Source organism: Lichenostomus cassidix, chromosome 7 (assembly GCF_008360975.1).
Source record: "Lichenostomus cassidix isolate B80296 chromosome 7, HeHo_3.0, whole genome shotgun sequence".
Classification (NCBI taxonomy): Eukaryota; Metazoa; Chordata; class Aves; order Passeriformes; family Meliphagidae; genus Lichenostomus; species Lichenostomus cassidix.
The window spans coordinates 20,589,626-20,617,025 of NC_139488.1; the positions used below are offsets into that span (position 1 = coordinate 20,589,626).

General features: G+C 39.4%; 2 long non-coding RNA genes across 2 annotated transcripts; both read left to right on the forward strand.

Annotated features, from left to right (window-relative positions):
• The first annotated feature begins 4,371 nt into the window (after positions 1-4,371).
• Positions 4,372-7,528, forward strand: LOC146434713 (uncharacterized). The gene is made up of 3 exons (XR_014853321.1): positions 4,372-4,433; positions 6,007-6,168; positions 7,423-7,528. It is a non-coding gene; the product is annotated as an uncharacterized LOC146434713 (long non-coding RNA).
• A 6,731-nt stretch (positions 7,529-14,259) lies between these two features.
• Positions 14,260-18,981, forward strand: LOC146434714 (uncharacterized). Its single transcript, XR_014853493.1, has 3 exons — positions 14,260-14,348; positions 16,195-16,268; positions 17,818-18,981. It is a non-coding gene; the product is annotated as an uncharacterized LOC146434714 (long non-coding RNA).
• Positions 18,982-27,400: the final 8,419 nt, after the last annotated feature.

Below are 27,400 nucleotides of genomic sequence, written 5' to 3' on the forward strand. Positions count from 1 at the left end.
TGTGGAGTAATTTGCCTTACAGGATTCCTGTTAGTGTGACTTCTTGTATCTTCAATATATACTGTTTCTACCAATTTTCAAGCAATTGGTCCTGTCAATATTATTTCAGGGTTTGCTGGTTTCAGGAAACAGAGTTATCACTTCAAGAGCATTATTGGTATGTTCATTAGGAGAAATAAATGTGCTTTACATCTATATTTATAAATTATTCTGCGATCAGCCTGTCAGTACTGCACATGTAAAACAGCATCAGAACACTGAAATAATAATAATAATAATAATAATAATAATAATAATAATAATAATAATAGGGAAAATAGCAATATAACCTTTATCCCTTCTAACGATCCTGTTGCCATGAACATTAGAAAGGCAGGACAGGGAATAGTGCTCGTGCTGTGGCATCACAGCTCTTAGCAGAGATCCTGGGAGAGCAGGGCTGCAAACACTGGGTTTAGGCTTGCAGTACTCCTGCCTACAGTTACCAAGAAAAAGAAATAGCCCAGCTGAAAATCATCAGTCTGTGTTTAAAACCAGTGGGAGCAGGCCTGGTACCTGGGCTGAAAGAGGTGTGAAAAGGCAGCAAAATCAGCAGAGCAGATGAAGGGTTTCTGAAGGAGCCAGCTAAAGCAGCTCGAGAAGTACATTTACCAGCTCTTGTCAGGTCTAACTAAAGAGACTTGGAGCAGGTAACAAGGAGGTATTTTTAATGTCATTCAAATATATCACAAGAGGGAGGATATGTTGGGAAAATTGGACTCTTCATGCTCCTGTGTCCCCTGCAGGGTGGTTGGCATCCCAAGGGTAAAGGATGTTGGTGAGCTGGGGAGAGGGTGGGGATCGGTAATGTTCCTTCCTGGTGGAAAGGCAGGCAAAAGCAGTGCCACTGCCAGTCCATGTCAGCCTCTCAGCTCACACCCCAGGCAAACACCTGCTGAGGGAAGCAGGACCTCCTGGGAGCAGCATTGGCACTGGGCAGCCCATGAGCTGATCGCTGGGGTGATGGGAACACACAGGGGTTTTAATCACATCTCACAACAACCCAGCTGCCAAAGGCAAGCAAGGGGATGGGAATCCAATTCTTCTCCACCCAGCATTGTTGTGAAACTAACTGTCCACTTCCATGCTAAGAGAGCCAAAACCAGCAGACCCAGTTTTAAAATATAGCTCTAAGACACAATAGCATGTTTGGGTTTTGTTTCTTTATTAGCACAGCTAGGAAAGTTGATCCTTCATGGAATACTTTGCTAAAATGAAAAGAACATCAATATTTTTCTTCCAAATAAATACATATTTGAATTTCATCAAACAGGGTCCTTGTAAAAATAATTACGAAAATAGATATTAGCTGAGCATGAGCTGAACTACCCCTTGTTTACCTGAATTAGGAAAAGGATGATTAATGGTAATGAACGTGTTACATTACTCATTTGTCAAAAAAGATCAATAATGTTAAATACCCCAGGAATGTCACAAAGCTGCCCCCAGTGCTGTGCAATTTTTGTGAACAATTCTAGTGGAAAACTGTCCAGTGAAGGGGCCACCCATCCACACAGAGAGTTCTGCCTCCTGCTTCTCTCCTACCTTCTTGCTTGGTGCTGAGGAATGACCCCTGCTAACAGGGGGAAAAATGAATCCAGACAATAAGGATGGTAATTTTTTTGCACTTATTTGGTTATTTTGCAATTCAGATAATTTCACAGGAGCAGGTAGAGCTGCAATTAGGCAAAATGTTAATCCCCAGAAGGGGGAGGGGGGAACTCATCAGTGGAGCCCCCGTGCAGTGGAGGGGACTAGGAGTTCCTGCTGGAGGGGCAGCCAGCCCTGCCAGCCCTGCTGCCGCTTGAGAAGAGCATGACACAGCCCAGGAGGAGAGGCCAGAGCAGTGCTTGGGGCAACACTCTCTCCCTGTAGCTGCTCTGTAATTATTTCACAGTTTTTATGTTTCTGTATGATGCAATGCAAATTCCTGGAGGCAGCAATACTTGCCATGAAGGACCAATTAGTGGTCATCTCAGGAGAACTCATGTGGTTGTATCCAGTTGCCACTGAGTCAGAGCCAGAGCTGGTTTATGATGAGCAGGGATTGCTTTTTCCATTAAGAGTCTTGCAATGTTGGGAAACAGTGATGTGGTAGAGCCTACATAGTAGTTTAAAACCATATACTTAGAATTCATAGTAATTAAATGCACCTTGACAAGTAATCTTCTGGAAAACCCTTTTAAAGTTACAGTAACACTCTACAGATTCAAGAAGGACAGATTCCCTTTGCAAAGAGGAGTGGGATACAGACACATCATCTTCCTGATTTTTCACTGTTTCCCCTTCTCCTCCTGACTGAGTGAATTTAACATTCCCTTGGCTCACTTTTCCCACCTACAAATTATGTACATTGTTGTTTAAGTACCTCAGAGAGATATTTCAAATTTTAATTAGTGTTTGTAAAATGCTTTGGGTTATTTGGATCAAAGTGTGATTTATTATTCAGTAATGTATGTTACTGTGTGGTAGGTGTACTCTGCGTGTGCTGCAAAGTAGGGTGGCAGCAAATACACTCATTTGTACTTTGTTATCTGTTTATAAATTGTGGGCTGTAAGATTCCCTTTCTTTGGTTTCATTTCAAACAACTTTGATCAAAGGTGTTTTGATTTTCCACAGCCTTGCCCTTAATAGGTATTCTAGTGCATTTTTATTTGAAAAAGACCTAATCATATGAAGGGAAGGGACAACTAAGAGCCTGATATACTAATTGGTCACCTCCATATTTTTAACTGATCTTTTGTTCTATATGGACATGAATGTATGCACATCGTATTGGCTAAAGGTCATCCTTGGATGTGAGGTCCAAGTTCTCAGCTGTGATTTTTAGGAGAGTATGCCAGTAAGAATCCAATGATGGGGCAACAAACTCTTATCCCACATGCCAGGACCCAGGAACATGGAGTGCATGGAAACCTAGGACTGTGCAGGAATGGCAAATGAACTCTTCTAATGAGATTTGCTTTAACTGATCCCTGTAAGTAAGACCCTGCAGACTGGAATGAGCTGGGGATTCTATCTGTATTCTCAGAGAGATAATTGCCAGTAAGAGTGTCTCCAGATGAGGATAGGACCTCTAAATCAATCAACTTTGTTTATATTTTTCTTGATATGAGCAGATTCCTCTGCAAGTTGTTTCAGCTACAGGTATTATTCCTCATTTTGGGAATGACAGACCAAGCCAGAAAGCCTTTCTGATGTTCACTGCAGTACAAACCCAGCATTCCAAAGGTATCCTACCAAGAGCATCCCTCAGATCCATCTCATGCACTTACACCTTGATTTGTTTTCATTTCTGCCCTGTCCATTTGCAGGTTTATTTCCTGTGGTAATCCTTCTGAGCCCACTCCTTCCTTACTGAGCAGCCAGTGAGAGAGAGAGAGAGAGAGGAGGATGACCCTATGTTTTTAGCCCTTTAAAGGAAAACATGCTGTCAGAAATGTGCATATTGTAAAAGCAGAATAGGATATCCAGTTGTGGAAAATTCACAGGACAATCCCTTCTGGAGGGAACAGAAAAGGGACTGCTAAGAGTGAAATCTTCAGGAGAAAAGCCCACGGCTTAGGGAAGCTGTGCAAACCAAGTGATGGGGGAAAGAGCACCTCTGCTTTGCATGATGCTGTGGGTGGATTTGCCTTCGGTTGTGCTGAGACATCAACCATCAAGTTCAGAAAAAGAAAAATAGTATCAAACTGGCAGGGTGCAAATATAAATTCTCTACAAGATCAAGTGGAGAGATGATATTATGACAGGCACAGGAAAGCTATGGAGAGGCCACAGAGACTTGAGGTGGTGCTTGGTGGGGCTGCAACACCATACCACCCTGTATTTTAGTGTGTAAAGTCTGAATTAGTATAATTATAGCAAACTAAAACTCCAAGTAACTGCTTTGGTTATGAGGAATTAGATCAACTCCACTGTTTTGACAGAACTTTAACTGAATGGATGACCTGTATAAGAAAAGTAAAGGACAAAATTACTGGATGGTGTTGACCACAAGATGGACTGGAACTCAAACACAGTTTCTTATAGATGAATTTTAGTAACTATGAATTTATTGAAATTGTAAGTATACAGGATGTACCTCCATGTGTCCCACAATACATCTGGAAATATCTGTGTCAACTTTGTAAAACTCACAAAACGAAATGATTCACAGTGTTTTGAAACAAAGCTGACACTGGTAAATTAGAATAGTAATTCACTCTGTCTTCAGACTTGAACTCAATTCTTCTACAAGGAGCTAATTCACTACATGGAGAAAAGGAAGAATTGCTCAGGACAGCAGTGAGGTCTATAATAACCTGTTGTCTCTTTCTTTCCTGTCTCCAAGGTTTCACTTTTCCATGTAACCCTGAAGAGTGGACACAAAGGACATGTATTTGCTTGAAAGGTGAGAAATAAAATATGTGTCTTGACTTTAAGTGGCTCCACAGAGCACTGGTTCTTGAGTTTGATTTTCTTGCCTGTCTACATACAGCCCTCTCTCAGTTTCTCTGCTATTGTGCTCAGTGTCACTTTTGCTGAAGGAAAGTGGCTGAAATGTCGCTTTAACCAAACATCTTGAGACTTTGGAGACAGGTCTGAAACTGAAAAGAGATTGATTCTCATGGGAAAATCCTATTGTTGGACAAGGAGATGTAAATCAGAGCTGGCTTACAAAATTAGTGAGAAAACAGATTTTTTTTTTTTTTCTAGAATTGGCAAGGGGTAAGCTAGGCTCTGACACGCTCTGGAATCCAGCTTTACCAGGGCATGGGCTCCACTGCTTACCTGAATGCTTGTGGGAGAAGGTCTACTTCTGGTACCCATCCAAGGCTAAAACTGTCACATGCTTTCTTCTCACCAGTGTCTTCCAAAGATGTCCTTCACGTCTCTCAGTTCCCACCTGTATTAAATAACAATTCTCTTTATTATCATCACTTATTTTAAGCTTCTGAGTACTTTTATTTTCCACTGGTGGAATTTTTTCTGTGTGCAGAGAGGAAGCCATTCTGCACACCTTGTAGCAGGGCTAGGGGTGAGCTGTGGTCACTGAGGACAAGGGCTGATCCCAGCAGAACCATGTGAAGAAAGGAAAATGCTCCTGTGTGGCTGCCTGCTGCCATTTCCTGTGGTTTCAGTGGGTCCCAAGGAAGGCTGTCCCTGTGAATGGAGCTATCATTTTGCATTTAGGGAGTTGGGTACAAAACTCTGGGAGAGAGCTGGGAATACTGAAGTGGGATAGAAATCTAGCACTCAAGAGGAGAATCACAGGGATGCAGAAGACAGCTCTTCTAGAGAGCTGGGGAATAGGAGGTACCAGGCAAAGGGAAGCAGGGGGAAAGCAAGTGGAAATGTAAGGTCACTGGTGTGGGGACCAGCTGTGACTGCCCACAGCAGTGTGTTGTCCACACGGATACTGTGTCCACCTGGGCAGGAACTGATGCTGGAGGAGACTGGATCTCTATGCCCTCTCCAGGAATCAAAAGCTACATTCTACTGTGGCCAAGACAGGACTAGCTGGGTAGTGGAGTATACCAGATATACACACCAAAGGACAGAGTGACAAGTGCCTGTACCTCCTCCCAGCCCACTCTTCAGTTTACATTATAGCTCCTTTTCTACGCCTTGCCCACTTAAAGCAGTCATTACTCTTTTTTTATCTCCTAACAATACAGACAGTTTCACCTTCTGCATTTTATATTGCTCTGTCAGTACCCTCTAATATTTTTGATTTCAAGAGCTTTTTCTGAACCTTTTAATTCTCAAGACTAGAAATCTTACTCAGATAGTAATTCAGTCTTCTTTAAAAGTCTTTACCTGTATATTCACTGCTGTGATCCAGGATATCTTGTTCTTCTGTCTCTTCCTAAATCTTTCCTTAAAGATCTTTTTTTTTTTTTTTCCCTTTTACCAATAGCCATTTTCTTCAACAGGAAGTTTTAATATGCTGGAGAATAATTTGAATGTTTTTTTCCTTTCAGATTTTGGGAAGTTTCATTTTTTTCCTTCAAAAGATGGTGGATAGATTTGCCATGAGATGATTCTTAGAGGTTATGTGAGAGCATGCTAACATCATCTGACACCTGTCAAACCAGCCATCTTCCCCCATGTCTCATGCCAGAAATCCAAGCCTTAAGGTAGGTGTCCTCTGAGATCGTGATAATTTCCAGTAAGCAGATATAGAGGAAAATACATTATTTTCTTCTTTCAAGGCTTGCCTGAAGAACTGAAAACATGCTCTCCTTTATAACTCATTGGTAGCAGCTCCTCTCATTTACACTTACATATGTTTATATACCTACAAATGCACATATGCATATACTTACTTGCAGAAAGAAATAACTGTACTAAAATCTTTAATGATATTGAGGAAGCAGTCACCTGGTACTCTGCTCTGGCAGTTTCAGCTGTCGAGTGAACTTGAGTTATTGTGGTGATTTATCATTACTGCTTTAAGCCATATGCTATATTCTGCACCTATATTTTATATTTATAGCTTCCTGTATTGAATACTTAAATTTTCATCTTATTTTCACAATGAAAGAATTTTTAATGTCAAAAGCAGTAGCCAAAATGAGGTAATTGGTGCTCCTTGTATAATCCTTGATATGTTACCTTTTTTTCCTAGTGGTTTACCAAAACTGTACCCATTTCACCCATATTCAGAAATTTGGGCCACAAGGGTGAATAATGTTAAGGTCAGCAAATGTTGGCAGTTTCCTGGGGATGACTTCTGTCTTAGATGTTAAAGCAATCTCTGCAGAGGCTGGAGGTCTTTGCCTAAAGTCCCTGAGAAGCAGTGTTGTTGATGATGAAACTGCTGGAGCATGTTCCCTGCCAGGACATTCCTCACTTCCCTTGCTGCCTGTTCTCACAGATCAGGGCAGCTCATTGCTCTCGTGGCTGCTCTGGAGGAACAGGGGTGGTTCTGCAAACCAGGTCACCAAAATGAGCCAGGCACAGGAGCTGAGAGGTCTGGGGGTACCACTTCACCCTCCCCCCAGTCTGGTTTCTTGGGCCATGATCTGCAGAAACAGAATGGCAGCACCCAAAAGGGCAGGACTGGGGATTAGCAGCCACAAGCTCTCCCATGCCAGAATGAATGGCTTCACCACTGAAGGAAACATCAGCAAGTGCAGAGAGAATAAAAATATAGTAGGAAGATCAGGACCTTTATTAACTAATATTAACTGATCGTGGTAATTGCTTTATCTGGGCCTTGAGGTTAGTTTAGGGCCATGTCTAACTTTCTGGCTCTTGTTTTGCCCTGAATTACTGACTAATTTGCACTACCTACGCAGTAGTTACCATTCCTTCCCACCCCTAGATACAATACTTGTGTCTACAGGAGTAGTTATTCAGATGGTTTCATTTTCTTGTCCTTTCTATTGGAGGAGTGACAGTAGAGAGGAGGAGGTAAATAGTGGGTTTGATCTTTAAATTGAACTCTGCAGGATAGGAGATGTTACAATGCCTGGTTGATGGCAGAGCCTGGAGTGCAGCACAACTCTTTGCCCCTGAAAGGCTACCAGCCTTCTTTACTCCGCCTTCCAAAATAAAACACAAAATAAACAAAGCTTCCAGCATCAGTAAACTTCCTGCTGTTTGAACTGGCAGCTGGCCAACTCATTTGGAGTGTTCTTCCCACTGGTATAAAATACCCATGCAAGAAAGGAAAAAAGGTGAGGAGGCCCCCTTGATGGCGTGTAAAAGAATGCCTCACCAATTTTCTTATTGAACAATATAACAGGAACTCTTGGACTCAGTGTTTAAAAACAAAATTACTCACACTCTATTTTTTAACTCTAATTTTTTTTAACCATTTATCACTTAAAACCATGCAATTGTCCAGTGAGTGAAGAAAGATACGAAATCCCATTCCTGTTTGAAGTTTTAGCTGAGATTCAGGAAAATAGGGAGAAAAAAATATCTGTATATAAATGCTGTACTTTTCTTGGATTTTAGTCTCCCTCCTGGAGAGAAGTGGCACATGTGTTTGGATTCTCTGGTGTATGTGTTGGGGTTCCATGGCTGAATGCATGAATTGCACAGGCAGTGGACTGAGCTGCATTTTCAGCATGGTTTCTGCTCAGTCCCTTATAGGTATTTATGATCTGGTTTTGGAAACGTCCAGACTGCCCCACATGTTCTAGAAATTAAAAAATGACAGACCCTGCAGAAGGACTGGCTGCACAAAGGATATTTTCTGAATGCTGATTTTTATGTGAGATTTTATAACAGTGAACAATTAAAAAGCATTTGATATAAGTGATGAAAACATCTACCTGGGAGGTTTGCCCAGTGTCAGCTACCTTGAGACTTGAACCCACATTACTGTCTGTGCATTTCAGCCCGTGTTTCTGGATTTACACAGGTGAAATGTTGACCTAGAAGAATATGGAACAAACCACTACAGCTTTAAGCTGCAGAGGTTTTTTTTTTTAAAAAAAAAAAAGCAGAAACAAAGGCAAGCAGATGGCTAAAGATGAAGGTCACATCAGATTGAGAAGTTTGTCAAAATGTGATGACATAGGTAATCTGTAAACTGTTATTGCACCTAGCTGGAGGTGCTGAAAAACATTTTGAAATTACAAAAAACACTGGAGTCACCAGCACACAGGCAGGAATGATAGCCTGGAGTGGTTCTGCTCTATGGATGAATGCCAGATGTGGAAAGCGACATATCTGGAATTAATGATATTAAACATGCTTTTCTTTTATGCTCAATAATAACTCTATTATGATTGATACAAACCGCAGACACTTTATCTAGTACAAATGGAATCGTCTGTCATTGACTATATTAAATCATCAATTTCTGCATGATGAGGATCGTTTAGGGTAACTAATCATCTGTCTCGTTCTGAAGTCTTTAAGGCTGATCAGATAACGTTTTGAATACTGCCTGAGCAACCATGACAATCTAACCCTTCCATGTAAGGATTGAGAGGGGCCCATTATGCCGTCAAAGCCTGTGGAAATATCACAGCTCTTTCTCTACATAATACCCTGCTGTAAATAAATCACTCTCCACCGCAAACTTTATTGATCACAAGCACTTCCATGCTTGTGTCTAGTGAAGTCTCTACAGAATAAAATGCTGCTTTATATTTTGTCTTGTCAAAATATTAAACGGCTCTGTCAAGCGGAGTCAGGCTAGCAGTGATGGTGTAATTCTGCTGTAGCCCTTCTCATTCCCTCTTTCTATCTCAGCTGCCAAGCTTACAAAGCAGGATTTTTTTTATAAACTTTCCAATTATAGTCTCGTAAGATTATGAAGCCTTAAGATAAAGTGTCCTAATTTAGAGTGGTAGAGTACTGGAACCACTAGACAAGAGCCTGTTAGATAAAATATTTCTCACAAGAAAAAGATAACCTGGTTTATTTATATACACAACATTAATGGGCAATAGGAGATAGCCTGGAATATCCCTATTATTTTACCAAGTGAGATTGGAGAGAAATATTTGAATTAATTCAAGCTCAAAGTGTTTATTATTCACAGACAAAAACCATCCCTCTTATTATGGGACAAATATACCAAAGGAGGAAACTGAGAAACTCTAGGTTAGCACAATGCTTTGCATTTTCATAGCCTATCGTTAGTTGGTAATTCTGTAAATAAGATAATGTATCTGTAGTGATACAGAAGCAGCATCACGGTTTGAGGGGGAGGGAGGACTGCGACTGCCTCCGACTTCAGCTCACGTTGTGTTTGTCATTGGATGGTCTCACTTCAACACTGCTTAGCCACACAGAGCACTGCTCTTTTTTAACACCCTGCAGATCTCCGGGGGAAAAACCTGGGGTCTTGCAGAGCTTTGCTGGGAACAGCCCGGGCAGATTGTAAGCAGGTTTGGGGCTGTCCTTGGGAAGAAGCTGGAGCACTTTCGGGGCTGCTTGATGTTGTAATAGTATTCACTAGCTCAGGACTGCAGAATCTTAAGCTCTGTCAGGCATTCCCATATGCTTCCAGCTCCAGGAAAAGAGAATAATAGCCAAAAGTGGTGGCAAAAAAATTCTAACCTGTGCTGAAAATAAGGCTGAAACACAGAAACAGGGAACTGACAGTGACTTCCTGACTTCTGGGCTTCTTGGGGAATCGGAGAAAATCTGGTCTCAAAATCACCATGTTTTATTCCCTTCCCTGTTTGATTTTCATGCAGGTAGAGTTTCTGTTCAGGGAGCATAAATGTGGAGTTCACAACCAGCCTTCTTTCTCTTGGTTGTCTTTTTTTTTTTTTCCCTGTGACATATCAAAATCCATATTAGGTGAGAGAACAGCAGAGAGACTATCTGCAGAGGAAGATGGGCAATTGTGAAAAGAGGTCGGGAGCAGAATAGGGAAGAGGGAGCAGCAGAGGCAGGGTCAGGAGAAGGACAGAGGCCGTGAGTTGGAGGTGTACCCACTCATCCCACACGTAAGCTCCTTTCACTGAGGCAACGGGGAGCGCTCTCTCTGAAAAGCACCTACCGCAAGGAAGTCCTGACTCTTCTGTGCCTCGCAGATATGACTCAAACAGAGATACTCAGTCTCAGAATGAAAGCAGGCAAAGTGAAGTTACTGATGTGATGGACACTTGACAGTGAGGGCTCCTGAGCAGGAGAGTGCTTGCTGTCCCCAGGAGTGACAGATGCACCTTCAGGTTTTCTACATCCTGTATGCAATCACCCCAAATATTTCTTTCCTGTGATTATGATCAAGGAAATTTACTGTTTAAATTCTGCTAGCCAATAAGAATTTTAATGACCTAAAGCAGACATGGGCAATATCTGAGCCAAGTGACTTCAGGAGTATTTAGAAGTCCTAAAATGGTCTGGCCATTCTCCCTTGTCATGGCTCTTCCTGATCTACAAATTGTTTCCCTCTAGAAGGAACTTAAAGATTCTCGTACAAGACTTAGACAACTTCATTTTCCCCTACTTTATTTATTTATTGTGGTCCAATTAGGGGAAAAGTGAGAAGCCTCCTACATCAGTCATGGCAATAGTTAATGACAGGAATTCAGGCTGAGAAGAAGCAGTTGTTTAGTCAAAAGATTTGGTAACTCTCTTTGCATAATAAAAATTTGTAATTTTTTTTTTAATGGAATACATGCAAAACACAGAAAGCTGTGAAATTCAGTAATTTCTTCATTAGTAATTACTATCCCCCTGAACTAAACAAAAAGTGAAAGGCATCACTAGTTGAATACTGTGTCTACTTCCAGTGCTTCATTATCTAAAGAAATCATATTTTTCAATTAGTAAATGAAGCACTAGATTGCTCTCTCCCAAACTTTGTGTGTTCAAGATTCATCTACATTCTTAAGAAATTATGATTCCCTGGAATATTGTTGCTTGCTTCCTTTGGTCTCTTTATGCAGTTCTGACAAACTACAGTCTACCAACCAACCTTTCTTTTGAGACTGATTTCCAAAGGAATTGATGTTAAAACTAAGAATGACTTGTGTTATGGGAGAAGTATAAATACACCCATAACTAACATACTGGTTTATCTGTTTGCAGACGTACTAGGATAGTGCTAGGTTGTAGTTAAAAATGCATAGCAAAGGACCTAAAAAGAAAGTAAAAACAGTGTTCTCATTATTTAAAATGATCATTTTTATAACTATTAAAGATCCAACAGTAAGCAGCAGAGTTTGCATGAAATGCTAATAGAACCTTTTCGTTATGCAAATAGAGTTAATGTAATTAAGAAAATGCACTATGACTGTCTTCAAGACAGAACTGAGCTGCAGTACTCAGAAACAATGGATAAAAAAAAGAAAAAGGTATTACTCAAAAAAGGTAACTATTAGTGACAAGTCAGTCTATAGTAACACCAGAGATTACTCTGGTCTCGAAGAACTGCTTTTCATGGCTGAACAACTTCAGGATCAAACACCTGGAACAAGATAAACAGCTTCTTTACTTAAAACATACTTCCGTGAAGTAGTTTGCTGTCCTTTAACTTTCATTACTTTTGCAGGCATGGCTAGTAAGAGGAAGAAAGCAGGGAGGGGAAGGGAGAGAGAGAACAGATCCCCCAAGAGTGGTGTGGTTTGGTCAAAAGCTGCAGACCTTGAAAATCTTTGCATACTAACATCTGAAACAGGTGGTCCTGGGCTCATTTTGTGAGCATAAGTTGCTGTGTGTCGACCTTATGCTCCTGAGCCTTCTCAGATGTGTAGCCAGGAGGGATCTGTCTGACTGTGTGTGATTTTTTTATATCTTTCAGCTGAATCACAGGTCTTAATGCAAAATGCACTCAGGGACAGCACAGGGAGTTGTGACACTCCCTATAGGACTTTTCCACTATAAACCAATAAATGGATTGCACCGATCTGTGTAGTTTTTTCATCTGTGATTGCTAAAATGTGGATAAAGTCTTCATTTTAATATTTAATAATAATCTTCATTTAATCAGCAATACAAGCATAATTTGTTAGAAACCTCATAGACTATTGTGAGTGGAGATTCTCTGTGCCAGTTACTACAGTCTGGGAATAGGGCAGGCACATAAGGAAAGGAAATAAAATTCCCATCAATGGTGTGTAGAAAACTGGAGATGTAAAGAGAGAGGGGAAGATGCAAATAGCAGTAGTGGGTAAAAGCATGGGTATTGCTTCACATTTAATGACTGACTGCGTTAAGGACCCCAGTCATCTCCTCTGGCCAATCATTAACTGCTTGGAAATGTCCTCCCATTAGCTCTTATTGTTAACAACAAGTTACTAATACATATTTAACAGTAGTCATTATTTTTTTAACTGCCTCGTAACAGCGTCAGCGAGAGAACGTGAGCAAATGGAAACTGCATCCCCCAAGCTCTGAGAGGCAGAGGAGAGTGACACGGCAGAGCTCCATTTTCCCCCTCTGTGTGCCCTGCTCAGACATGGCCAAGCCTGGGCTTTGTTAGAGGAGCCTCTTTAGTGTGTATGGCCAGACAGATGCAGCTGAACTCTGATTTTTTGAAACAAGCAGCGCAGATTTAAGGTGGAGTTGACCATACAAACTCACTTTTTTTTCTGTTCGTAACAACAGTAAATAATAATGTTGCAAGTAAATGTCCATAAAGATTTCCGGGGTTTTGTTTCTTGGGGTTTGGGTTTTTAATTTTTCTTTTTTCTAAACTCTGTCCTTTCAGTTGGTCCATATGATGTTTTTGAAAACAGTTGAAATTTAGAAAAGCAACTAAACTGGTGTGATATAAAAATGAATTATTTTAGACATAGCCTGTCATGAGTATAAAAATTACGATTCCTCAATATTCTATTAACTCATTTCCAGCTGGATAAACAGAAATGCACAAAACAGACTAACTTGTAGAAAGCAAGTGGCCATGAGCCTGAAGGCTTGCCCTAATCGTATGTGTCTCTGACATTGACTCAAAAGATCCCTAGGCAGAATTTGTTATCTGAGGAAGTGAAAGTAGACAATTATTTGCAGTCCGATCCTCAAAAACAGATTCACAATTATCAAATAACAGAATCTGTTAGTTCTGCTGCCTTCAGTAAAATAACAGATCTCCATGGAAATAGGATTACAGGAGAAACCATATTAGATTAGGGTTCATCTGGCTCAATTTCCTGTCTCTGACAATAGCCAGTGCTTCAGAAGAGGGTGGCACAAATAGAGTATTAAATGTACATAATTTTTTAGTCTAAATGTATAGAATCTGACTATAAAATCATCCTATCTTTCTCCTGCTCCTTGCTTCTTCACTTTCCTCTTACATATCTTTAGCCCTTTGTCTCCTGAAGTGTGATGCTTTCTAGATTTTGGGCTCAACTGGGAAAATTGTTGAATATTTGAACTATCTCTGAATCAATATGACACTGGTAAATGGTGCCTGGAATATAAAAACTTGGCACAGTGCATTTTTGAGGCTTTAGCTTTGCTTGCTTGGAGTGCTGTTGTGGCTACAATGACAACATTCACACATGTAGTATTAACATTTTGGATCTGTAGAGTAGAACTCAAAATCTCACAAAAATTTCCTCTGCATTTAAGAGTCAATAATCTTACCTTGAACTAAATCCTGGACAGCTAAATAATGCTGAACACATTTCCTGAACACAGCATCTACTGCTACCTGATAACCCATATCTCAAAACTTCCCTCAAAGACCTTTTTATATCTGGACTCTCTTTTTTGGTTGTGACTGCTGGCTGTAAACTAATCAGTGTGAGGTGCCAGTGAGGAGGTCAGAAATCAGCTACAGATATTGTTTGCACTGCAAAGATCTGCTTGCCCCAGTTTGGACCACAAGTTATGCTGGAAACCAAAACTCCCATTGTTCCCACAGCTCCAGGCATACCTCCTCCCCAAGGAACAAAAGGTAATATTTGTGGGTTTTACCATAATTATTTTTCTTCAGTGGAAAAAAACAAATGAAACAGACTGTGGCTGGATGTGTAGGTACTTAAGATACAAAAAAATGGTCTCACTTTTGGGCATTCTTTGAGACCCTATTCTTTAGGATATTTTGGGTTTTATGGGCTGGGTGTAGGAGGTTTTTTTTATTGTGGGCTCCTATAGCATACATTTGACCCAAAGCATATGGAAGGACTGTCCCCTGTGTTTACATTGAGACCTCATTGATCAGTAGCTTAACAAAGAACAAAGAGACCATGGTGCACACCCTGGGAGCTGCAGTACCACTTGCCCGAGCAGCACACTGGTTAATTGTAAGCAGCAGGACATCTTCTGTGCTGCCAAAAGATGTTGGAGTAGCTATGAAATAGTAACTTGAAGGGTTAGTGACAAATCAGTCTTACCTTCTGGGCTTAGGCTGAGGAGAAAGGGCAGCTCCTTATGGATTTTGTTTTGTTCTCCCTAAATAAAACCTCTGGATCCAACAGGGTAATGTTTTGTCTTACCAATGCATCTGTTTCTTTCTTGGTAAATAATATTTTAATTCCATGTATAGCTAATGTTTTAAAGATAAGTCATTAAAGAAACAAATTTTAATTCTAGATTTCCACAGACTTATTAGGATTATAATGAATTAAAGCATAATGAAAAATAGCCTGATTAAGGTTATTAAGAGGTTATATCATCTTTAAGCCATACCTCTTTTGAAAAAAGCTCATGAAAGGAGGAGTGTCTGTCAGCTGAGACGTCTGCAGTTTGATTAAAAGCATGAAAAAAAGCGTAAATACTTCCCCACCTGGAAGGATAAGACAAAGATTTACTGTCACTGAATGTGCCAAAAAGTCCTTGTCTTCTGTGCTGCTTAGTCTTGAGAATGTCCAATTAATTTTTCACGTCCAGCTATGAATGAAATAGGGAGAAATTCTGTGATTTCCTCAGATGTTTGAATACTGGCAAATGTTTGGAGTGAAAGCTATTAACACATCAGAAATGAGAGGCTTTGAAAATGAGAAACAGGAAGCTAGTTATTGTCTGCCAGATTTTTCCAGGATCCTTGTATTGTGCCGAAAATTAGTGAAAATCCACTAAATCAGCCATTCTGCTGTGCATGCAGAAAGCCCTTATCAAGCCTCATAGTATCTCATCCATTTATTAGAGCTCGCCAAATAAACTAACAGTTACATCAGTCCTGCAGCTGTTTTCAGGAGGCCACAGCTCCCTGAACCTGAAACTTTGACTGCTGACAAGTTGCTTGAAGCAGAAATGTTATTGAGAAACCACCTTCCCTGTGGCATCCCTGCTCCTGCTGCCACCTCCAGCTTGGTGCCTCCATCTGCCTGGCTGTACCGTGGGGCAGCAGTGCCAGCAGGCTCTGTCCACGAGCTCCAGGATGCTGCTGAGCTTCTCATCAAACACCCTGTGCTGCAGGGACTCTGCTGCAAGTCCTGCAGACAGCCCTGACTGTGAGTTTGACAGGCGTGCACTTGCCTATGTTTATAATGAAGATGCTATTGGCAGACCCTCCACAGGTTGGGTAAGGTGATTTCTTAAGCCAGAGATTTACAAGGTTTTGCAGGAAAGCCTTCTTAGCTTTTTCAGCATGTTATTTTAGATAATGCCGTGTGGCCATTGCCAATATTCAGCTTTGGGAAAGGTTCCTGAAATATTTTTAGCCTCTGACTTCTCTCTGCACTTAAAAATATCCTTGATAAAATACTAGAAGGACTAGATATTTACCAGACCCCACACACTGCCAAATCTCTCTTTCTCTGTTTACATTTCCTTATCTAATTTTGTATTTCCTACTGTAGGCCACCTATTGCAGGAGCTGCATGTTGTGAGATACAGATACAATGCATTCCCTTGAGGGACAGAGTATACAAAAGTAAGTTGCTTACTTTTTTTACTCCATTTTTGAACTATTTTCTTCTGTGAATAATCACTATTGTAGCTGTTCACTCATTCCCTTTGTAGCTGTGCCTGATAATGTTTACTGAAGCTGAAATGCAAAAACAGTATTCATACCTCTTCCTGAAAAGTTCATGCATTTATCCTAGTGTCCTAGTACTTAGCTGGACTTGAATGTCAGGCTGTGTTTCAAAGTGTTTTTAATGCTGCTTTTTCAGTCTACCTCCAAAAAGCTAAGTACCTTTTACTCACGTTAATGTAAGATATGGAGGCAGGAGACAGAGGAGCTGCCAGAGCAGAAGAGGTGTCCAGTGCTTGTGACTTAGAAGCAATATCTTATACCTTATGTATTGTAGGTAAATCATTCGTAGTTGTGCTTGGCCAGTTGTGCAGCATCTTATCTGAAGGAGAAAAATTACTTTCTGACTCCCACAGAGTATCATTTTCTGCCCTAATGCATGAGAAAGCTCTACTGCTATTTGCTTAAAGAAATAATTTTTTTCTTCCAATCTTCTACTTCACTCAATTGGAATTTAGTATTTTCTGGAGTGCCCAGCAGTTGAAGGGTGCACGTTTACCTGGCCTTGGATCTGGCACTGTCAGCGCATTCTGTGTAATTGCAGAGCTTTATCTTGTTTATGAAAATGTTGTTTGCTTTTATCTACCAAGGGTGGCATCCAGGAATGCTACATTTATGCTTCAAACATAGACACCAAAAAGACTTAGAAATGCTAAAGATGAGAGGATGCTTCACTGTAAGCATGACAGCAGCAAGTTAAAAAACTTCTTCATCTTTAGCCCTCGATAGCAGCATGCTGCTGTAGCTCTAGGAAAGGCTGTGCAGGGGTAGGGAGCCGTGACGTTCCAGCTGTGCTCCTGTAACTCGGATATTTGCAGCTGAGGTAACTAGTCCTCAGCAATTCTGTGCTGCAGGAAAAACGGCCAAGATAGCTGCTGTCTAGGCACTGTGACTGACTGCTATGGACTGATCACATAACATCTTTTTTTTAGCAGCATTATTCACATGAATTACTAACTTCAGCCATGAAGCCATGCAGTAGATTGCAGAACTCTGTTATCTCACGTAATAAATTAGGTTTAGTAAACCAAGCCTTAAAATAACTGTCTCATTTGAAACTCAGTCTTAGGTTTTCAGGTCATATTTTTTTACAAATTAACCTGAAAATGCTTCTGGCATGAGTAATGTTGAGAATGATGTACATTCCCCTTGCTCTGGGCTAAATCTTCCATCCTGCCAACTGTGCCTGTGAGGGATGTGTATGCAGGCATAAAGCAGAAATGCCTTGCACCCACAGCTCCTGGCCTGGAATCCGTGTGCCCTGGGAAGGCTGGGTGGCAGGAAAGGGGACACATGCTCTCTTGGAGCATCCCAGGTTTTTAATCTTTTCATCTCCCCTCTGCTGGGTGCAGGGTGTAGATACAGAGGTTTCTGTCATCCTGAGCATCTCTGAAGGGATGCAAATCTGTATTGTAACTAAACTGTCTCTTCTTTTTTTTCCCCCCAGCTGATGGTTTTGCTCTGAATGCATCAGTCCAGAGAAATCTGCAGAGGAGGATGAAGGAGGGGACTCGTGCACCTCTGAAACTGCTGTCTCCAAGTGGCCTTTGGGTCCACAGAGCCAGAACTGCACATTCATGGCAGGTCCTGGATTAGAGAGTTTTGTTCTACAAAAGAAACAAACAAAGCATTTTAGCTGGTGTTAGACAGGAGTGACATTAAAAAGCTCTCCACCTGCAGTCTGGTTAACATATTTAGTGTCATACCATTATGCTTCTTGTTCAGAGTATTTAAAAGCCTGAAGGACTCAGCACTTCTGTTGCCTCACATAGGAAAGCACTCAGAAGAAAAATGGCACAATTTTTTGTTTAGTATGAGGCCAAAACTCCTTAATTCTAATATCAAAGAATCAGAACCCCTCTTTGTGAAACAGTTGCTCATTTTGCCGTCCTGCTTGTGCAGAACATATTTACTCAGTCTACTTTACCAAAAAGGTAATCTCTAAAGTTTTTGGTTTGCATTTTGTTAAGACCTGAATCAAGACCATTAATGTACTTAGGCCAGCAAGGGCAACTGCATTCATAATTGTACTGGTGGATAAAACATATGGGACTTGGAGCAGTATTTGAGAAAAAAGGGTTTGAGCTGACGTCCCATTAAACATAGCCACTGTCGATAAAATTGCAAATGCAGAGTCTGATTTTTTTGGCTTTAGGAATGTTTCTAGAATTGCCAACTCAGTATATCTCTTTCTAACCTAAAATTAGGACTGGAATGAGAATATCGTGACTTTCCTGTTACATAACAGTGGCATAACAGTGTGACAGAAAGTGACATAGACACATAAAGCCCGTTTTTTTCCTAATCTACCAGAATGTGTTATGTCAATGACAGAGAAAAAAAAAAAATTTTAATTACATTTCTGAAAAGAAATCTCCTTGGAAAATACTGCCAGGATATAGTCACAGGAGAAAGACATAAAAAGGGGCTAGAAACTGTTTAGGTAAAGGAGAATAAGAAAAAGCATTATAAACCTATAGCGGGTTGATGTATGCATGTATATACATGTGGGTGGATTTGCAGACTTCATAGCAGAAATTGGTTTGTTTTCTCTGCATTTTAGTTAAGGAAAATGCATGTGATACTTGTAAGCACAAAAAAAAAGACAAAAACACAGTAAAGAAAACTCAAATATTTCAGAAAATTCAAGATCAAAAACGAGTAAAGAAACTGCTAAAATTTAACAAATTTAGCTGAATGGTCAGGATAATGGTTCGGTGTTGACAAATGTAATATAAGAAGGAATAATTTGGCCACACAAATACATCATTATTGTCACTCAAGAGGGGACCTGTGCCTTCTTCTGGATGGTTCAATGAAAGTCTCTGCTCTGTATAGAGTAAGGGTCAAAGAAGCAAACAAACTGTTAGGATACAAAAGGATTGGGAGAGAAATAATGCCCAAAATTTTATAATGTCATTAAATAAATCAGTGGTTTGCCCTGACCTGGAGTACTATATTCAGTTGTGGTTATCCTGCCTCAAAGAGAATGTATCATAAATAGATGAAGTATAGAGATGGGCAATGTAATTGATTAGAAGCATGAAAAGCCCTTCATTTCAAGACAAATTAAAAAGTTTATTTTTTTTTATTAGAGTGAAGATGACCTAGACAGGCCACTAATAATAATGGGTACACTTTATGTAGAAGAGGTTATTTATTTAGTAAGACAACAAGTTAAGAAGAGGTGCAATGAAGTTAGTAATTATTGCAATACGTAATTTTTCTCTGGACCTCAGTGCAACTTGGTGGCCAAGACTTCAGCTGAATGCAGAGTTCAGTTAGATATATTTAAATAACCATATCACCTCTGCAACAGTCCAGAGGAATGAAAAGTTTTTTTGAGTTACAGAGAACCCCAAGGGTGAATATTAGCCAAACCATAAATGAGGGAGTTAAGAAGAAACCTTTCCTATGGGCAGGTTATTCCATAAATGCTTACTGCAAGGATTCTGACACCTCTCCCTGAAACACATCTGGTGCAGGCCACTGTCAGAGAGCATATCTGAGGAGATGGACCACTGCTCTGATCCAGTGTGTCAATTCCTATGTTGAATCAATGATACAGAGATGAAAGGTTCGATATCCTATTATCAGTCTCTTGAACCATCAAATTCTCCTCCTCTTCCCCATTCAGCTATTGATTAAATTAAATGCAGCAAGGTAAATAGGGACAGGAAAGAAATTCCTTATCTTAGCAGAGCTCTTTGTCTATGTGCTTTAGTCTGCATTATAAGGAGGTGGTAAACCCAAACTACTGAGCAATCTGTAAACTAGGTTTTTTCACAGCAGCCTTTCCACACAAGGATCCCACTGTTTGGTTATTATTTTTAAGGCCATTTAAATTTATATTATTTTTAGACATAGAAGTATGCCTTTTCTGCTCATTACATGCTGCAGTTCTGGAGCAAAAAAGAGGTACAAAGAGACTGTGAAGGACAAACCCCCACCATTCATCTGTATACATGTGCCATGCTGACTGCGGCATGTTTTGGAAAGATTCTCCGTAGATTCACCAATCTAAAGAAATAATGAGCTTAAAGCAGTGGAACCTCTGAAAACAGTTGGCAGTTAGATAATGATGGATATGCTACAGAATCCAGAGATCTTGGTGGTAGAGGATGAATGATGCATATAATGAAAAGAAGGCTGAAGCCGATCACCTTCCCTGTTAGTATAAACACGTAAAATGCAATTCACTGTGATGATGGTGGTGGTGCATTGCATAATAAATTATGTGTCTGGATCATAAAGGCAATATTTTATGATATAAAAGTTTAATCGAATATGTATGTAAATGAGTGTAACTTGCCAAATGATGCTTTTTGACTCGAGTGTAAGAGGAGAAAATAATTTCTTCCCCAGCACATTTGCAAGTTGAGCTGAAAAATGTCTGTGAGTTCCACTTTCCAATTTCACTCACATTTTCAGACATAGAGGGATAATAGATTAGTTAAGAGCTGTGTTTTATTGCTGTAAAACTGCTCAACATTGTGCAAAATTTTTGAAAGTGCTATGAGTGAAAGTTAGTGGTGAGGAAAATGTGGTGGAAATTGCTGATTAATAGAGGAGCAGGACCCAGCCAAATCCTGCTTCAAAATTTGCAGAGTTTTGCATGGGTTTAAAATTGACCTGGGGGGCTATAAATGGAGATTGTCCTGGCAGAGGAGATTTAATAGGCAGAGAACTCCAGTGAGGAAAAACCCCCCAGGCAGATAAATAAACAAAATGCTGGACAGTAACATAGTGGTGAGAGACAGGAATGCTCTTTATTTTCCCATGGTCCACAAAGGTGTTACCTGAGAGGTGCAGCCTGGCTTTGGACAACTCTCTCAGGTTCCTGGTGGGATTCTTGGGGCTGTCCTGTGCAGGACCAGGAGCAGGACTTTGATAATCCTTGTTGGTTCTCTTCCAGCTCATGGGAGGACTCTTCTTAAGGACCTCTTCTTAAGATGAATGTGAGGGTTTTGAGACATGTTGTTCAGACTGGAACATCTTTATTTACCTAGGTTTAACAACTAATAAAAAAGGGAGTGGGGTATTCTGGTGGGGGTACAGTGTGTCGGGTTGGGGTTTTTTTGTTACATAGTGTTGGCCACACTTTGAGTGAATTCACAGTGTTTGGGTTTTTTAATAATTTGAGTGAAACATACTTTATTATATATGTATATTTATATATTTATATTTATATTTATATTTATATTTATATTTGCAAAAAAACCTATCTGTGAGGAACTTTTAACAAAAAAGTATTTTTATATTCCAACAAAAATTTGTGGTTTACTGTAGAAAACTAAAATTCAATGAAATTTTCTAAAATAAACTATAAGTAAAATTTACACATCACAGACAGATGAAATACTGATTAAAGGCACCAATCTGACACTTTGGAACATAGCAGCTTAAATCATTGTTTTGTTTTGACATTTTGATGCAAAAAGTAGATATTTTTGTGTGACATTTCCAAAACAAGTTGGGATTTTTTTGGTAACTGTCCTGCAAAAATATTTTATGATTCAACAAGCAAATGTCAAACTTTGAGAATTCCCATGCAACATAAATTCCATTGGTTGATCAGCTCTTATTCATGCCCTCTGAAGAAGAGTTGAGCCTATCAATGTAATAAAAATCTGTATTTCCGCACGAGAAGTTTCAGTTCAAATTTGAATTCTAGCAGTCTCACATAATTATCCTTTTTGCCAAGTCCTGTTGAGAAACAGTGGGCGTAGTATTTTGTCACATAGAGATTTTTTTTGAGGTAACAGCAAATCAGAGGGAAAAAGCATAAAAATCATATTTCAAGAGGAATCTATGAAATTATTTCATTAGCTGAAACTGGAAGTAATTGTCTTTATCTAGTCAAACACTATACTGCCCCCACCTAGACACAAGGTACATAAGTCATCACAAAAGGTTTTTATCTTTGTCTCAGCAATGCATCATTCATTTCTGGCTGGTGGGTTGGTGTCCCAGATGTGGAAGATGGGATCTCCTGGCTGGGGATGGGATCATCAGGCTCTCCTGGCTGATGCCAGTTTGTTGCTAAATGCCAAAGCTGAAGCACTGGTTTTCTAGAACCACACATAGGTCATATTAAACAGCTATAAACAACAGAAAAGCACCACATTTTTGCAAAAAGAATCTGTGAATCTTCCTGGGCAGATTTGGGTAATAAAGCAGCCTGTACCTTTAAGGAGGTGAACAGAGCGGAACATGTTGCTTAGTTCTGGGATCTCCCAGGGCTGGGTCAGGAGTTAGATTTTGGTTCTAGTAATGAAAAAGACCCATGAGAAACTGGACTCTGAATCCTCAGCCCTTATCCGTTGCTGACCTGAGAAGGAATTTGATTGTTTAAACTGAATCACTCTGACACAGATTTCTGGGTTTCATTCATTTCTTCTGTACAGTTACCTAAATTCACATAAGTGAAAGGAAAAATAAAGAAGTCTTAATATGAATGTTTATTTGTCAAAGAAAAGGGAAAAAAAGCCATTTAATCCAGTTTTATTTTCAGATATTCTCACCAGAGCTGGAATTCCTTTTGGTTTTTTTTTTTTTTGTCTTCAGATTCACAATATGTTTAATAAAATAAAAGAGAAAATATAAGAAACATGAGACAACAACAAATCTACTGGAAAACCCCTAGTAACATGAAAAGCAGTACAGCTGTACTCTGCTGAAATGGTTAATAAGAAAAGGGAAAAAAGGAAATTAGACCCTTTATTCTAGAGAGCATGCATTTATGCAAAGAGGATGTTTAGCTGGGGGTGAAGAGATGAGGACTTGGCTAGTTATGAACTTGTAGAATAATCATGGGAAAAATGATGAAGTGTTCATAGTGGTATAGTAATGACATACATAAAGCAAATGTGTTATGATTAGATCAAATTGCAAAGAGAAATGAGTAAATGTTGAGAACAATGCTGTGTTCAATGTGTAAACAACACATCTCTCTCCTTAGCTGGGGTTGTTATAAGCAAGCAAGAGTTAAAAATACAAGAGCAATTTTTAGAGGCAACCTCATGACTGGCAATCAGTGCTAATAAGATTCTTTTCCTCTTGCAAGATTCACAGAAAGCCCTCAATCCATGCCGAGCACATTCAAAGGCAAGGGACTAAGCGCTCCCCTTACAGGTTCATTATCATTCGCAGGTTATCCCAAGCCAAGTGAATCAGGAAAGCAAATGAATTAGTGAGAATTAAGGAGCCTCTGTGGTCTGAACCCTCTCCAAATCTCAGCTAAGATGAAAGGTAGACGCTGATGTCTTGTGTCCCAGGGTTTTCAGAATTGGAGCCCCAGTGCCGAGCCGCTTCCTCCAGAGCCTTGCAGAAATGTGCAGGCAGTTAATGTTGCCTAACGTCTCCTGACCGTGGGTTCAGCCATGTGGGAAAAGTTTTACGAGGCTGCAAAAACCAAACCCCCTTTCACTCACAATTAATTACAGGAGAGTTGTTATAGCACCTCGCTGTCAATGAGTCCAGGGAAAGCACACTTTCCTCTCATCTCAGCAATAATCAAAGATACTCGGGTAATGTCTTACTACGTAACAATATCAAATGGGGTAGTTAAAAGACAGCTCTAAAGCACATTGAACCACTAACAGCACTGTTTCATTGGAAGCAATATCTTAAATGATAGGATTTGTACCTGACGGGAATTGGGATCTCCAGTGTTTACCTTCCCTATTTTCATCTGTCTGAAATGATGCAGCACCTGACAATCTTTTAATCATATACTTGTTTTTAGTTGTTGTGATGCAATGATCTTCTGAGGGAAGCTATGGCCTTAAAGTACAATGGGCAGGAAAGATTTCAAAAGAAAGCAGTTTGTTTTCATTAAATACTTGTTACTGCTAATTATATTTGATCATTACAAAGAATACAGTTTAATTAAATAAGCATGTCACCTAGAAAAAATATTTGTTTTCCAAAGGATAACCATATATCTTTGCATTTGTAAGTAGGGGGTGGAAATACCAAGTAAAATATGTGCAGATATATTTGTTTGTGGGTTTGTGTGTATTTGCACCTGTGTATAAAATAAATAGTATTGGTTTTGGGAGACCGCAGGTTTGGTAGGAAAAAGAAATCTATTCAAAAGAATTTTTCCAATCTGATAATGAAATTATATTTCAACAGCTATATTGTATGATGTCAGATATGTGCTTTATGTGTGTTTCACATTATTTAATGTAAGTAATTATCTGCAATAAAATAACATTTGGCAAATGACATTAAGCAGTGTTTTCACAGCCTAGGTTTGCATCAACCTTCTCATCAGATATATTTCTCTGCCATGATTTTTAATGTCATCTGTTTCATGAATGTGAAGAGTTCAGTATGAAATTACATGTTTTTCATAATAAATATATGGGTTTAATTTTTTTTTTCACAAATGTTATTTTTTCAAGGTTAGTTTGAAGGAAATTAATAGAAAATGAAGACTAATAACTCTGCATGTAACTGAAATCTTGAATTCATGTACCAATGTACATAATTGTTCCTTTAAACAATCATGTTGGAAAATTTTCTAGTTTTTACTTCCCCTCTTCATATAATTCCTGACTCATGACCTCCTATCTACCAGTCAGGCTTGATGTGCATGACTGTATCTCATTTATAATAATCATGATCTTTACAGAGAGATCGATTAAAATATTATGGTTCTTTTAAAATCAGAATGCATAGCAAATGAAGCCTCACTTATAAAATAGAGAAAAAGCCCAGGCTTTTGCAGTCTCCTCAGTGTGAATGAGATGTTGTAAAAATCTCTTAATATTCAAAGACAGTTAATCATTAAAGAGGCAAATATGTTAATATGGTTTTATCACAATTGAAAATGCTGTTAGTGGTTCTATGGATTACACTGTTCTATATACACTACATTGAACACAGTTAACAAAATGAGTCCCTGTCCTGAAATTTTTAGGTTTTCTTGAAAATTACCCCCTCTAGAATAATATGTAGTTTAAATAAAAAGGTAATATAATTTAAAGAATTTTTTTCTTTTTGCTATGCACTCTAGTTTGTATAAAAAGTATTTTAGAAACTACATAATATTTTAATCCCTTCTCTTTTTTTCACATAAAATTGCTGAATGGAAAAAAAATCCCAACATTATTTAAACCGAGGTTGAAAATATCTAGAGGCTTCAACAGTGGACAATTTATTTTCCTTGTAGTTATAATTAAATATTTTTTTTCTTTTTTTTGGGGGGGGGGCGCACCATATATTGCTTGCAAAGAAAATGCTCTGAGACTTAAAGGAAAGATAAAGGTGAACTGCAGGATAGTGTTAAATTCAAAAAACCTCATTCTTAATTCTTTAATACTGCAATGTTGTTCATTTCCTAGTATCTTTTTTATTTTCACCTAGCCTTGTGCATTTGTACATGGAATTTGTTCATTTTTCAGTTTTTTAAAATTAGATGAAAGAAACACTTCAATTGATATTATTCTGCCCACTCTCTTCCTAACCTCTGTATAGTGAGAGGATTTTATTAATTGCATTTTTTAACACTGCTCTTGTTTTTAATCAGTTTCCTCTAGCTTAGCTTTTGGTAAATTCTATTTATGTTATCCAAAGAATTAAAGATAGCAGATGCAGGTAAAATCCTTTTGAGAAAGGCTTGAGCATAGGACAGAAGGAAAAAAAAAACCCACAAACCAAAACAAAAAACAATTAGAACAATCTCCCAGCCAGCATCAGCCTGGAAAGAAGCGAAGCACACACAATACCCTCAAGTGCGTGCGTGTGTGTGTGGGAAGAGCTTCATAATACCAATATTATTTAAAATGGTGTGGATCTGCGGCAGCCTGCAGCAGCAGCAGCTCCAGCCAGTGCTGCGCCAGCCAGGCAGCGGCCCTGCCCTTGCGCTGGCCACAAATGACCAGTGAAATCCCAGAGGCACTCTTGAATTTCTGCATTCTCATTTCATCAGCTGCAAAATATCTGTCACTCACGTCCCACACTGGGCAAAGTGACACCTGCCAGTCTCAAGAACAAGGACAAATTAATGTTCCTCCGCCAACTGTGTCTCAGAAATGAGTGGCGAGCGGCGGCGCGAGCAATCAACAGCTCGAGTACATTGTTAAAGTTTGCAGTGCATTGCTGGGGGTTCCTTTCAGACAAGGTAATTTGCTGCAGCTGCTGTCGGTTTGCGCTGTTATTGAACATGTGTTCTGCTGATTTCCCTCCTGATAAATCTTTTTAAAATATTTGCAAAATACCTGCAAAATTGCATTGCTGGGGTTTCATGAAGCTGCAAAGCAAGGTGGCTCGTTTTAAACAATGCTTGGGAGAGAGAGTGCAGCAGCTGCCAGAAAAATGTGTAAGCCAGGCACTCACCTTATCCACTCTATCTTCCTAGAAATCACTCAGAAATATTTTGGATACTAGGTATAAAATCTTCAAAAACCCCAAAACAACAAAAAACATTTCTGATGTCTGTCATCATGTCACATCATGTTATGCAATATTATATCTGTTTGAGATGAGATGCAACATGACAGGATGTAATGCAATGTAACATATAAAAAAATGTAAATAATCCACTTTTGGGGATTAGATATCTGCTGTCAATTCTTATAGTAGGAACCTGAACTGAATTTATTGAGGCGGATGGGAGCTCAGCGAACACCAAACTGTGCGGTGGTGTTTGCAAACCAGCACACATCACAGTTCACTGCCTCTCCCAATTACTTTTGGATAGTTTGGCTCATGTATGACTGTGTTACGATGTTAAATAGAAGTTCTTGTGGTGAACAGTCTTGTGACTCAATAATTTCGTTAATTATCACTGCCTACAGCAATCATTCTGATGATGACTTGCCATGAGTAGCTGTTTGTACATTTTACAAAATACTTGTTGAAAATAGCTGTAGTGTTTTTTACAGTAAAACACACAGTGTGAATAGAAAATTGTGTAGTTCATATGACAGAACTGCAGGGAAAACCAGTGCTTAGGGCCAACTAAGAGACTGCTCAGGACAATGTAGCCTCCTGAAGTTTCCCTGAGGCTGGAGACATTC